Below are 13,427 nucleotides of genomic sequence, written 5' to 3'. Positions count from 1 at the left end.
TCCTCGTGCAGCCCTGCACCCTCGCAGCAACTGATCCCCGCACCGGTCTCTGCTTCTGGTCTCACCCCCACGCCAGCCTCTGTTCTGGAGCTCAGATCTGGTCGTGCCACTGAAGGCCCACCTCCGCGCCTGTGCATGTGAGGTTAGGGTTTTCCTTTCTAGCCTGAGTTGCTGCCACACTCCTATCTCTGGCCTTCACTCCAGTCCATGGGCGGCCCCACACCTGGCCCTCTCTGCTCTGGCCACTGCTCCAGTCCCTCCTTCTCACCTTCCCTTATTCTTTCTGTTCCCGGCCATTAGGACTCAGTGGCAACTTCTCCAAAAAGCCTCCTGACCCCACTGCCAGAAAGCCTTGCCCTTGACCGTGTGCCAGGCCCACGTTCTCATGACAGTGCACCACCAGCGGCCCCAGCACAGGCCTCGGCGTTTCCAGCCATGCTGTAAAGGGTGTGGTGTGGGAGGGCTGTGTCTGGGGTCCTGGCTGCTCACCCACTGGCATGGGCACATCTCCGACTTTGCTATCTTGAACTTTGTGAAGTTCATTTCCATCGCTGGGCTGAAGTCTTACATACTGGGTAGGTCAGGTGGCACTGCCTCTGCCCAGGAGGAGCACCTTTTGTAGTTCTTCAAGGGAGACAAGACACCTTTATAAAGGTCCCCACCCCTGGAGGGGCTCAGGAACACAGACACCACATGCCCAGTAGGGCTCCTGTCCCAGTCCTTCAGAGTTTGTGGGGTCGGGAGTGGACATGATCTGCACTCCCCCTTGGCAAGACAGCTTCAAGCCACAGGTCTGCAGAGGCTGTTAATGGGATTGCAGCCTCTTATGCCCGGTGGACTCCCTGACTTTGCGGAAGGAACTGGACTTTGCCACAGGCATCCACCTTACAGACCGAGGTGGCTGGGATGAAGGCGTGGGAGCCGGGCTGCCTGGTGGCCCTTGAAAGTTCCCTCCGCCTCTTACCTCTGTGACTTGCGCCAGCTGCTCAGCTTCTGTGCACTTCAACTTTACCTTGTACAACACAGGCAAAAGCACGGCGCTGTCACCCACAGATACGTGGCTTGACTCAAGACACTTGCCTGAAAGGCTCTGCAAGCCGTTAGAGGCCAGAGTGTGACTTCATTGAAAAGGGGCCCTTCAGAGCCCCAGAGAAAAGGACTGTGGGGACAGGCATCTCACGGCCTCATCTGGACGATGTCCAGACTGTGCCAGTGCGCTGACCGGGATTTCCAGAACTCCCTGTAGTTAAAAAACAGACAGCTTGGCATGGCTACCCCACACCCAGTGGAAGGAGCATGTAGGACCTTCGCTGTGCTGGTCTGCTCTGTTGCCGATGCTTTAACGGTTCGTTTTCTGGGTGGATATGAAGCTCTTTCTTTCTTCCTCAGCTATCCTCAACTCTTAACCACCTGAGAGACCCTTTTGCAAAACAAGAAGAAACAGTTTCAAATGGTGTCTGATTTTTACTGTCTGCCCTCCCCTAATACAGAAACTTGTAGTAAGTCTTTACTTTTTACAGCCATGTTGTTATCCGCAAAGCGTCCCTAAGAATATGTCCTCCTTCTGACCAGGGTACAACTAGAGAAATCGCTTTGGAAGCCAATTTGCTCATCTACTCAGGTGTGGCCAGACTCCAGTGAGGAGCCGAGCGTGACTACAAAGACTCGGTGCTCGCAAAGCCCTCCCCAGGGCACTGACCTGACCCCTGACCCCCGACCTCTAGGCCCCCGCCTTCCAGGTGGGAAGAAAGGCCTTACCAACTGGCAGCACGGGGGGCCTTGGGATGTTCTGGGGACCCTGACAAGAGGCGAGTTCACTTAAATATGTAAGAGAGTTTTGTCTGAGACTTTCCCAGCCCTGGGTCAGTGAACAATCCAAGCTTTGCCAAGCCCAGTTGTGAGGTCTTCCGGCGAAGCAAACAGGAGGAGGCCCACGCGGCAGCTGACCGTCTTGCTGCCCCGTACAAACCGTGCGGCCAGAGCTACTGTGGCCGGCCCCGTTCTGCGGTCCGGAATAACCGTTCTTTCAGATTACATTCGACAACAGGCTGGGAGGCTGTATGGAAGTTTGGGATAAGAAGAAAAGATTCCACAGGAGTGTCTCCAGTGGTAACCCAAAATGCATCCACTGGCAAATGTCTTTCGACATTCTGCGTAGAAACACAAAGCTCTTCGATTTTCTCTCTCAACCGGTTGTAACAGCTTAGCAGGTCCCTCGCCCGACTAACGCGCTGGGTAAAAATCTTTGATGCTCGGTCCTTTCATGCCTTTGCCTCGCTTAGTTAGTGAGTGAGTGAGCCCCCGGCAGGGCCAAGGCAGGTGGGAGGTAGGGGTGAAGCGTCAGGGGCGTGCGCCCCAGTGTTGGATGTGCTGGGCAGCGTCCCGCCGCCTGGCAGGGTGTCTGAGGAGCTCTGGCCTAGATCAGGTGCTGCCGCCGTGGGAAAGCGGCCCCCACAGCCCCCATACTGGGTGGCCTGGGAAGACCCACCCCCACTCCACCCACCCTCTCCTCTGTCAGGAGGATGCCTTGTGAAGAGGGCACCCGGCTTTGTTCCCATGCCGACTCATTTCGAAACTCCTTTATCCTTTACCCTAAAACAAAGGGCACCAAAAGGGGGGATTATAAAATAAATGAGGTGTGGAGGCAGTAGGATGAACAAAAAAACAGAGATTTTTGTCCTGCTGTCCAACTGCAGGCAAATCAAGGCTGGAGTTCGTACGTGAGTGTGGCAGGTCACCTTCAACTCTTTTACGTGGTTTAACAGCCCGTGATATTAAAACGAGACCCGAGAAATAAATGAGAGGGCAAAGGCCTCTCATCCCCCGACACTGACCTTCCCTCAGAAGCACCTGGGCCTGTGAGCACCGGGAATCCGGAACCCTCCCGTCCCCTGGATCACAGAATAACTGATACCGGGCATGAACCACGGGCTGAGCCCCAGGTCAAGGGGTCTCCACAAGGGTCTGGCTGCACTCGGAGCCACATGAGGCTCCCACGGGCCCAGCCAATGAGCGGCAGCCTGGACTGCATCCCAGGCCACCACTGTCTCACGCCCACACCTGGACACAACACCCACGATGCCAGGTGGCTGCTTGTCTTTTGACGTCCACGCTCAAACCAGCGGCCTAGCAGTGGTGCTGTGGCAGGTGCCGAGGTCCAGTGCTTGTCCCACAGTTCCTCCTTCTGCCTGTTGTCTTCTCTTTCACGCCCCCCCCGCCATGTAAGCAAGACCATTCTGTAAACGTGGTTCATCCTGTCAGCTCTGCCTGCCTCTCAGGGCCGTCATGAGAGATACGACAGGGAACGTGTGTGAAAGGAATCACTCAGAGCACCTGCTGCTCAAACACAAAATTCAATGTCACACCATCTCAGGTGCCCATGAACCACATGGTCCCTGCTTGTTCCAACACACTGACTCTGGTTGCAGGTCTTCAGAGGTCTCCAAACTGCTGAATGCATCATCTGGCCACATTTTGTTTGGGACCCAATTTTATGTTAGTAGGAATTCAATTTGCAGAATTCCCACAGCTTAGAGAAAGAATGTCTAAGGCAGCTCCACTGTTCCCTACGTTTCTTGGTGGGGTGGGGGCGGGAACTGCCTTAGACTCTGGAAAGTCAAGGACAGAGACCTGGGGGACCCCCACCCCAAGCTACACGCTCACAGCTGGATGGTCCTCTGCTCTGCTGGGACTGAGAGACCTGGGGGACCCCCACCCCAAGCTACACGCTCACAGCTGGATGGTCCTCTGCTCTGCTGGGACTGATGAACAGCCAGTGGCAACCAAGAAGAGACACAAGCACTCCTGGAGCACACACGCACGCACAGGCTGACTCCCTGGCTCAGTTTGGGCTTGGGACCGGCCTCGATCCACCCGTGTTGGAGACCCCGTAAGCTGGGGCCTGGTGCTCGGTCAGGGCGGTACTGGGTTGGTTGGACGGGTACCTTCCCGGCAGATGCCCTCTAGTCCCGTCCTCACGAGTGGGGACTTAGGGCTGAGACCCAGGGGCCTGGGCCAGCCAATGCCCACCACAGCATGGGAAGCTTCTACCAGCTGCTGCTCCAGCACACTCCCTGCGGCCCTGGACACGCAGTCCTGGCTCCTGCAGACTTGCCCGCCCCCAGGGCCTGACCTATGACTGGCCATTACGCAATCACCTTTCCTCACCAGAACTTTTCCCAAGTGACTCGGAGCTGCTGGCAACTGGGATGAGCGCAGGGTCACGGGGAGTCTGACCTCAGCTGACCAAAGCAGCCACCCAGATGAATAAGGAGGCGCAGCCCCTGGCAGGGATGAGAGGGAGGTGCTGACCACAGAGGGCAGAGAGAGGGAAGCAGAGGGCCCAGGACCCCCCAGACTTCCTGGCACCCTGGATGCTGGGGCTTTTTCTGGGGACTTGCAGTGTCCTTACCAGAGGCCTGGGTGGGTCCCCCTTCCAGCATCCATAGCCCCCCCCACGCACCTTCCTGAACCAGCGTAAGAACGTTTCTGTTTCTTGGCATCAAAAGTGCTTCGACCAACACACTCAGCAAGACAGGACTAGGGACTGTGGAGCCGGTGGCCCAGGGGCTGCCACACCTGTGTCCAGGTGGCCTTGGGGTTAGAGACAGGACAGGGCCGTTTCTAAAAGCCTGGGAGTGACCTCTTCTCAGTTCTGAGTCCAGAGGCCTCTCCCCAAGACACAACTCTAGTGATAAAAAGCGGAGGCTCTGTGCTTCCCTTTCTCCCCCCGGACACCCACCCACAGGCTCACTGAATGGGGGCGGCAGGAAGGGGCCCCCCCAGGGTCTGTGTTCCAGGTACACGCTGTGCTGTTTGGGCCAGGAGCCAGGAGGATGCGCTGTCTCCAGACTGCCAGGCAGGCCCAGACAATCACATTTGCCGTTACAAGGTTAGGGGGTGCAGATCCGATTGACGCCGTCTGGAAGGGCAGAGGTGCCCTTCGGTGAGATGCACAGTGAGGGTGTGGAAGGGCTCCGCGGAGGGAGAAGAGACGGGTGGTCAACAAGCTGGTAGAAGGCTCTGGAGTGGAAACAGGACCTGGGGGATGCAAGCCCTGAACGAGAAAAGGGGCACCGGCGATGCCAGTAGCAAGGTGGGGTAGGGGCTTAAGGGTCTGGGCTTCAGCAAGACCAATGGAGGCAACGAGGCGTTCACCCACAGATGGGGGCAGGCCAGCCTGTGCCAGATCTTTTCCAGAAGGTTCTTTCACTTACTGAGAGGGGCCTGCCATTGGGGCTTCCTCACCCTTGGCCTGTGGGAAGAAGCCAGGGCTCGCCTTTGTCACCTCCTGACTGTGGCTGTGACCTCCTGCCTGGACCACTCCTGGTGTTTTTACGGATAGGAAAGGTGCTGTATGTAATAAAGCTCTATTCTCGTTTGGAGGGACTAGTCCAGCGAGTTCCCTGTGGTGACCAGCCCTTTAATTCAGCAGCAGACCCACGGTGGGGAAGCTGCCCAGGCTGTGCCGCACGCAGGTTTAGGAAGCTCAGGCTTCTGGCACTCGGGAGGGAGCGGAGGTGTGCACCACCAGAGGAGGGCCCCCAGACTCCACATGTGACCTTGACCGTGGAGTGCCACAGGCCCAGCACCTGCTTCCATGCCCACCTGGCCCTGGCCACAGGTGGTCATGGCTGCCACACCGCCTGTTTTCAGATGTGGAGGCCGTGTCTGTCTGTGTGCCCACGGCCCCAGTGTGTACTGCCCAGCAGGTGCCGCATCCCTCTGGTTTTCGGAACAAGCTCCCGTGAATGGATGGAGGCTCCCTTACACGTGTGACTTAAATTCACGTATAAACTCGCCCTTGTGAAAACGTTTTAAAACAAAGCTTTAAGAAAAGCTTGTCCTAATGCCCATCATCTGCTCTCCTTTTTCTTCTTGCCTTTGTCTTTTTGGGATGTCTGACCGGTTGCTGTGGAGGGAGCACACCCCAGAGCCCGCCCTGTGTGGCCCCAGGCCTTCTGGCAGGGCAGCTGGAGGGAGGCTCCAGCAGCGGAGCAGGGGCAGGACTGCATGAGAAAGCACGGGTGTGGCACCTTCCATTTGGGCTCCGCTCGTGAAAATGACTTGTCATTGTCCCTGCCCCATTTACCCTCGTCATTTCGGCATCTGTTCAGTGCAAAGGCTGTTGGCCATGGCTGCTGAGGAATGAGGTGCTTGTCCCACCCGGCAGGAGGGTGGTAGTGACACCACAGGGGCCTGAACAGCAGGGGGGCGGCCAGGCCCCCCTCCCAGTGCCCCAGGCTGGCATCTTCTTCTGTATCTTCCACAGTGGGTGTGGGGAGAAGACCCCCCAGTTTAGCTTCCTGTTTCTATTTGAACAGAAATCCCTCGCAGCTGCTAAGAACATTTCCTGCTGGTTGTCGGATTCTAGTTTGGATTGGCATGGAGTCAGTGACCACTAGGAATTGTGGGTTTCTCACACGGATGTTTGTGGGGCTACGTTATGGAATGCTCCCAACCTAGGACAAAGAAAATAACCATATGGCGATCTAGGTTTGGGCTGCGCTCTGGAGCCTGGGAAAGACAGACCCCACCACGGCCGAGGGAGAAAAGCTCAGTGTGTGGGGGCGAGCAGGCCTGGGGGGTGGTCAGATGACCAGGGGTCCCGGGATTTTCTCTGTGAAGCCAGATACGAGCTTTTCCACCAAGGAGACGACCCCACCAAGCTGCGGGGGCATTGGTTCCCTTTCAGGATCCCAGAGAACATCTGTGTTACCTTCCTAAGTCAGGAAGAACTAGCCCAGTTAGGTAAGTCATTCTTGGGGGTTGGCAGCTGCGAAACACGCAGTTGCGTTCATTGTCTCACTGGTGCAGCTCACTCGCCTGCGAAGTTCCCACGCCCCAACAGCCATTTCACAGCGCTCCTTTGAAGTCAGAGTAATGACTCTAAGGGCAAAATCTTCCACCTCCTAATACTCCTCCAGTCTCTCCCCCAGGCGACTGTGAAAGGTGAGAGAGGAGGGAGAGACCGGTAGACACCACGATGCTAGGTCCTAAAGGGAGCAGGGAAGAAAGGAACTTTTTCTTTCCGTGAGTGGCCTTCCTGAGGAGTGATGATGTGTGACCTCTGCGTGCCCTTCCTCCATTAAGCAGAACCCGGAGCCTCTTCCAGCCACATTCCCTTTAGACCCCTCTTCAGTCTCTTCCCATTGGTTCTTGCTCTTAAATCTCAGCATACCAGATCGTCGTAGCTTTATTCACTCTTACAACTTGACGATTAATGCTCATTCATTATCAGCGTCACCCTGACATCAGAAACCTCTGTCCAACCCTCGGAAGGGCACTGACTTCTAAAGACAGCCACCCGGGCCTCTGAGAGAAATTGAACGGTTTCATCGGACCGGCCCTCATGGACAGGGTGGATGGCCCAAATCGGGAAGCAGCCTAGATGCCCTCCGACGGGCGGACGGCAAACTGTGGCCGGTGCAGGAGCCCCGAAACACTGCCCAGCAATGGAAGCGAATGAGTGGCCCACCCAGCTACTCCCACGGAGCTCGAGGGGTTTAGGCCGAACAAGTAAAACCCAGTCCCCAAAGGTCACAAGCTGTAGGATTCCATTTACGTGACATTCTTGACACGACGAAATTACAGACATGGAGAACAGAGCAGCGCCAGCTGGGAGTCAGGGACGAGGGGGGTCGGGTGGGTGGCATGGGGGTGGGGAAGGAGCTGGGTGTGGCGATGAGAGGGACGGGGCTGCTCTGCCTGGTGGCTGGGGAGGACACGAGCACCTGCATGGGTGACGAAAGTGTTCTAACCGAACATACACACTCAAGTAGTCACCATGCACAGGGGACATCCGAATGATATGGGGGACTGCCCCGTGGTAGACATCCTGGCGGGGACACTACACTGAGTTTTTCGAGACGTCACCACAGGGCACGCAGGTCTCTCCATCGTCTCTCTTACATGGGAATCTGCAATCGTCCCAAAGAGCTTATTTGAAGTAAGGAGATGGCGAGGACTCAGGGCCGCTGTGGGGGACGCCCTCCGAGGAACACGAGTCCGCAAACCCAGAAAGGGGGTGGGGAGCAGGTTGGGAACATTTTGGCCCCTTGACCCAGAATCCTATTCCTAGGAATTGCTCTTAAGGAAATAATAACAGCAAACAAAACAACAGAAGCGTCCGCTAAGCGTCGGCCCCTGTTCTGGGCACTTCCCCTGAATCGGCGAATCTTTGCAGTGAGCCAGTCGCCTCCCAGGTTTAAGTCCAGACCGCTGTCGTCCCATGATGTCACTGCCAGACACGATGCGCAGCTGGGGACGTTCCCCTCGTCTTACTTATTACACGGAGTTCGGCTAAATACTGCATAAATGACGCAATGATCACCTTTAGTAAGCCTCCATGGTGGAGCATTATACAGGCATCAAAACCCTGTTTTTAGAGGCACCTAAACTCTACACCGGAAATGCTGCTGACGTGATGTTGAGTGGAATTGATCGGGATAAAAAATTATGTAAAGGACAGACACGCATGTGTGTGCACACACGCACTCACAAGAGAAACCACCAGTGGGAGAGGTTTTCCTGCCTGGCATGGTTATGGGTTATTTCATGTTCTTCTCATGCTGCTCTGCGTTTTTCAAAGGCTCTACCATGAACAGGCAGGGCCCGTACAGCCAGGACGAAGCCTTCTCTCACTCCAGCACTGGGGCTGGGGCCGGGTGGCAGGACCAGCGTCTGCTCGTCCCCGTCCGACAGCGAGCTGCCCTGCACCCGCATCACATTCTCATGAGAGAGGGAAGATCTCCGCCATTTTTATTTGGAAAGAATACTCCTTGGCATTAAGCCAAGCAGATGAGAAAATTAAATGACAGTGAACCAGAGGACAAAACCCAAAATTTAAATAGCGTTCAGCTACGAGTGGGGGGAGTTGGTGGGCGAGAGGGGGGCCACCTGGAGAGATGCAGAGAAGTGGGAGGGGCGGAGATGGCATGGGGGTGGGCACACTGGACGGAGAGCAAGGACAGAACAGGGAGAAGGTCCCACGGCTCTGTGCCAGCTGCAGGCAGGCAGGCGGAGCGGCGGAATGACGCTCCAGGGAACCTCAGCCATGCAGAGGGAGAAGGGCGTGGGGAGGCAAGGCCCCCTCCCCTCAGAGTCCCTCTGGGACCCGGTAACTGTGGATTCCGTTTTCTCTTCTTCAAGTAGATCTACTTAACTTCTTTAAACACTAATGACAAAGCAGGCACTCAGCTTAATGTGAATTAATTCAATCAGACTTAATTGGTGGGGAGTAGAGAGCGACCAAAGATCCCAACTGTAACATGCAGCTGGCAGACAGGGAGGCAGCGATGTCAAAATCACACCCGAAAACGGAAGCGCATGTGATGGGCGCTGTGAGAGAGGGCTGACCTTGAGGGCCCGGAGGGCACAAGGGGCAGGGTGGCAGAAGGCAGAAGGGGGAGGGAAGGTGTGGTCTCCTCCCTCTGCCCTTCCACACTGCAGCCCAGGACTCCTGCTGGGGCAGCGCACAGCGATGAAGCGATCCTGAATCACTGGGCTTCGGGAGCCAAGGAAACCTGGTGTGAGCGGAGGCCGGAAATGCGTTTACCATCCACCGGTTAGGAGCCCCAGAGACCCCGAATCATGCCCCACCTCTCAAAGACACACAGCCTCAGCCCGGAGCCTGGGACTGTCACCTGGTGGTCTCCAGAGTGTCTGCAGGTGCGATGAGATTAAAGCTTCTGCGATGAGACAGATTACCCCAGAGGATCCAAGCGGGCCCTAAGTGAGATCACAGAATCCATCACCCAGGAGGCAGAGGGGTTGAGAACCCACACAGAGGAGAGGGCTGGGGCCGTTCCTGCAGACAGGGAGTCCTCTAACCTGTGTGAGGCGCAGACGGGATGTATAAGTGAGACCAAATTTCAGGGGGGACCCACGAGGGGTGGGCTAGAGAGAGGAGACACTGAAGGCTGAGGAGCAGGCCCCGGGCTGCTCCCAGAAGAGCTGGTGTGGGCCTGGGCAGAAGTTGGGATGTCCCCAGGCCGGAGGGGACTGCCAGGAATGTGTGGGGACCTCCTGTCCTGGGGGAGGATGCTCTGTAGCAGGACGCAGCTACCCAGGCTGTCTGCACGCAGCGCCAGCTCTGATTCTGGCCAGGCAGGTTTCGGGGCCGCTTCCCCTGCCCGCGTCTGCAGCGGTCTCGGGCCTCTCCTGCACTGAGCTCATTTGTCATGGCCGATCCGATCACCGCTCCTGTCATCCTTCCCGGTCGCCTTGTTTTGTGTTTTTCACTTCTGGTGTCTGAGGCCCATCTCCACGGCCGTAAATAATGGATCACAGGGGACTGAAAAGGCAGAAATCAAGGAGCCGAGAGCACGAGAAGCGTGCTGAGCTGCAGCTCATGGGGCTGTGTCACGAGGGGAGCACCCGAAGGTGTCTCTCTGGCTTCACTTTGCTTTGCTCCTTGAGCTCAGACTCAAAGAAGAGGCACCTGCAGATGCACAATCCTTGGGTTTCCCCTTCCAGGCCCTTCCCTGCTCTTCTGCCCACTTCCCCCTGCGTGTGACCCAGCTCTGCCATATCAGTGTACTCCATGCAGCCTGTCCCTGGGGTCAGGGCTCCTGGACAGTGAGGGGGAGAAGAGAGGGGCTGGGGAGGAGGACCTGGGGCCACAGCCCTTCGAGGCCTTTTCTAATGCACTGCCCCTGCAGCCCCGTCTCCAGGCGGGATGTGGGAACGGCGGTGGCTGGGCAAGGGTGAAGAGATGTAGAAGGAACCGAGGGAAAGCGAGACCTAAGACTGGGAGGCAGAAGGACTCCTGGCCCCAACCTAGACCCAGAGAGCTCTGCCGTCCTGGTAACCAAGCATCATCGAGCTGGAGCCGAGGCCCTTGTACAGGCACTCCGGGAAAGTGGCCGAGTGTGCCACAGTCCGAGGGAGAACTCCTGGACGGGCGGGGTCCCAGGACCTTCCTCCTGCCACAGGGAGAAGGCCTTCCTTCCTCCTTCCCTTGCCTCCTCTTTCTCCTTTCCTTGTTATTGCTTGAAATTCCATTAGAAAAATTGAGCATGGTTCTCCTGCCAGAAAAGAAATGTCCTGGAATGTGGGCAAGAGGGACCTCGAATTGGCTCAACTCAGCTCCCCCACCTGCCACCAAGGCGGCTGGAGTCACCTTCCCGCCCGTCCTGCGGCGTGTCCATGCAGAGGCCAGTCTGCTCCCGCCAGGCTGCAGACCTCACGTGCCTGCTCTGCTTCAGGCCCCACTGGCCCCTGAAGACAACCATGATGCAACATCAGTGTCTTCCGGACCACACTGAGACCAGCTTCGTACCGCTGCCATGGCCGGCGTCACATAGCAGTTGGCCTGTCACTTGCTGTTCCGCTGAACTAAAGACTCGCTCTTGGGCTCAGTGTGTTTAGTGTGGTGCCTGGGCTGCCTCACAGCGGTTGGTTGGAAGCTGTTGACTGCCTGGCCCCCTCTCCCAGAAACCAAGCCCGGAACTTCAGAGGGGCAGGTGGGAGCTGGAGGCACCTCGAGGAGCTCCTCTGGCGACTGGGCCTGACGTGGGACACACCGTGCAGCCATTGCAGAGGCTGAGACTGAATCAGAAATCCCAGACCCAGCGGGGCCCGGAGACTTCCAGGAGGCCCAGCACCCAGCGGCAGCCCTGGCTGCTCTAGCATCAACATCAGGAGACTCGGGGTCCCCAGTCCCTGGAGATGCCTGGGCTTCAGGGCAAGGCCTGGGAGGGGAGATGCGGGGTGAAAGACTGGTTTTAAAAATGGGGTGCGGGGCTGGGTACTCTGTGTCAGGTTCCAGTGATATGGTGGGGAGCAGGGAATGAGGGTGGCCGGGCATCTGTAGCTCAGAATGTCGGCCTGAGTGTGTGGCCCACTCAGCCCACACCTTCCAGGCTCGTACACAGGAGCCCCTTGGAACAGGTGGTGACTATGTGAGTACACACTTTTGCACCCGGGGTGACAGCTTAGACTCCGAGAGGAGCCCAGGTGTCTGTCTGAGTCCCTCCATTATCCAGGCACTGTCTGCACCTGTGTGTCCTCTCGGCTCCCTGAGGCTGTGACCCATCTCGGTCACCTCCTCAGCACCGTGCCACCAGCACCGCTCAGGAGGCATCTGACAGGAAAGTGTCCACGGCCGAGTCGCGGACTCCCTTTATGACTTGGCCACGGGGATACCTCTGCTGGTCCTGGCTTCTTGGAAGATTCCAGGCTGTCCCTGCCAGCAGGACACAGATGCCACCTCCCATCTCCGCTGTTTGGGGCTCAGCCTTCAAAACACCACATGTAAAATGGGACTCAGCCCCGTGTTGGGACCATGGCTGCACAGCCTGGAGGTGCAGGGGGATGTCAAGCGCTGAGGACTCGGAGTGGCCGCACGGTCACTCCCCGGACACCTGTGGAGTCACATCCCCAGTACTTCTTATCTATGAACAAGGCTTTGGATGGTCTTTTCTCCACCGTGGCAGCAAGACATCCTAGCTGACACCAGCCGCTTACTGAGAGATGTCGGCGTATGTCTGACCGTGGGTTGTGCTCTGTTTCCCAGAGCACTTGGGAAACAGCGGGACCAACGGACTCCCGACAGACGGGGCCTCCCGCAGCACCAGCCGCTTCTGCAGCTAGTGGGCACTCTGGGCCAGCTGCTCTGTCGCGTGCAAACTCCAGGCGGAGAGATTATTCACCATCTCTAGTGACAATGTCAAATGCCCTGCCTCCTTTCCGGCTATTCGTAAGGCAATAAAAGCTTTTTAAAAAGTCCCAACGGCTGAAGCTGTGAGGATCAAGACAGCCCGAACCCCTGGGCTCTGTCAACCGCTCTGCTTCCAAAATAAACCAGCACAAGGTGCGATGGGCCCGGAGGACAACCAAACCCTGTCTGGACAGATGGTGCTCTGGTCACCCTACGGCTGCCATTTAGTGGTAGTGACTGGAAGAGGCCAGGGTGGCCGTTCTTCCTGACAGCAGTGTCCTGCGTTTGCCGGGGAGAGCCGGCCTGTGCCGAATCCTGCCAACTCCAGCCATTCTGCGGTGGGCTCTGACTTGGTGTCCCTGAGGCCCCCATTCACCTCTCAGGGCTGAGCAGCTCTCCCCGGGCTGCACAGGGGGGCCAAGGGCTGTGGGGGAGGTGTGGCCAGCAACCAAGTGACAAGCCAGCAGAGTGCTCCGGGGGCTGTGATGGACAGTGCTAGCCACGCCCTCTCCAAGCACCTCAGGTTTTAGAGGTGAGGCCCATTTCAGGGCTCACCTCACTGTTAAGTGCTGTGGGCAGCACTGCCACCCCCCTCCAGAAAGACAAATGGACCCGAAGCCTTGGAACCGTGCCTGGACTGAGCGCTCACCCTCCCTCCCTCTCCCCTTCCCTCCGCCCCCCCAAGCCCTGATGGAGCTCCACCTCTGAGAGGGCCAGAGGAGAGATGGAAGGCATTTGCCCATTCATAGGCCTTTCCCTGGTGGGA

The 13,427-nt window shown here is 57.4% G+C and overlaps 1 protein-coding gene across 2 annotated transcripts in view; it reads right to left on the bottom strand.

Moving 5' to 3' along the window:
• Nucleotides 1-13,427, bottom strand: part of PDE9A (phosphodiesterase 9A) — a 91,793-nt gene that overhangs the window by 70,562 nt on the left and 7,804 nt on the right. The window lies entirely within an intron of this gene.

The sequence above is a fragment of the Sturnira hondurensis genome, unplaced genomic scaffold, assembly GCF_014824575.4.
Source record: "Sturnira hondurensis isolate 20B ecotype Veracruz unplaced genomic scaffold, ASM1482457v3 Scaffold0003874, whole genome shotgun sequence".
Lineage (NCBI taxonomy): Eukaryota > Metazoa > Chordata > Mammalia > Chiroptera > Phyllostomidae > Sturnira > Sturnira hondurensis.
Note: the sequence above shows the minus strand (reverse complement) of the source record. Positions and strands in the feature narration are given on the sequence as shown.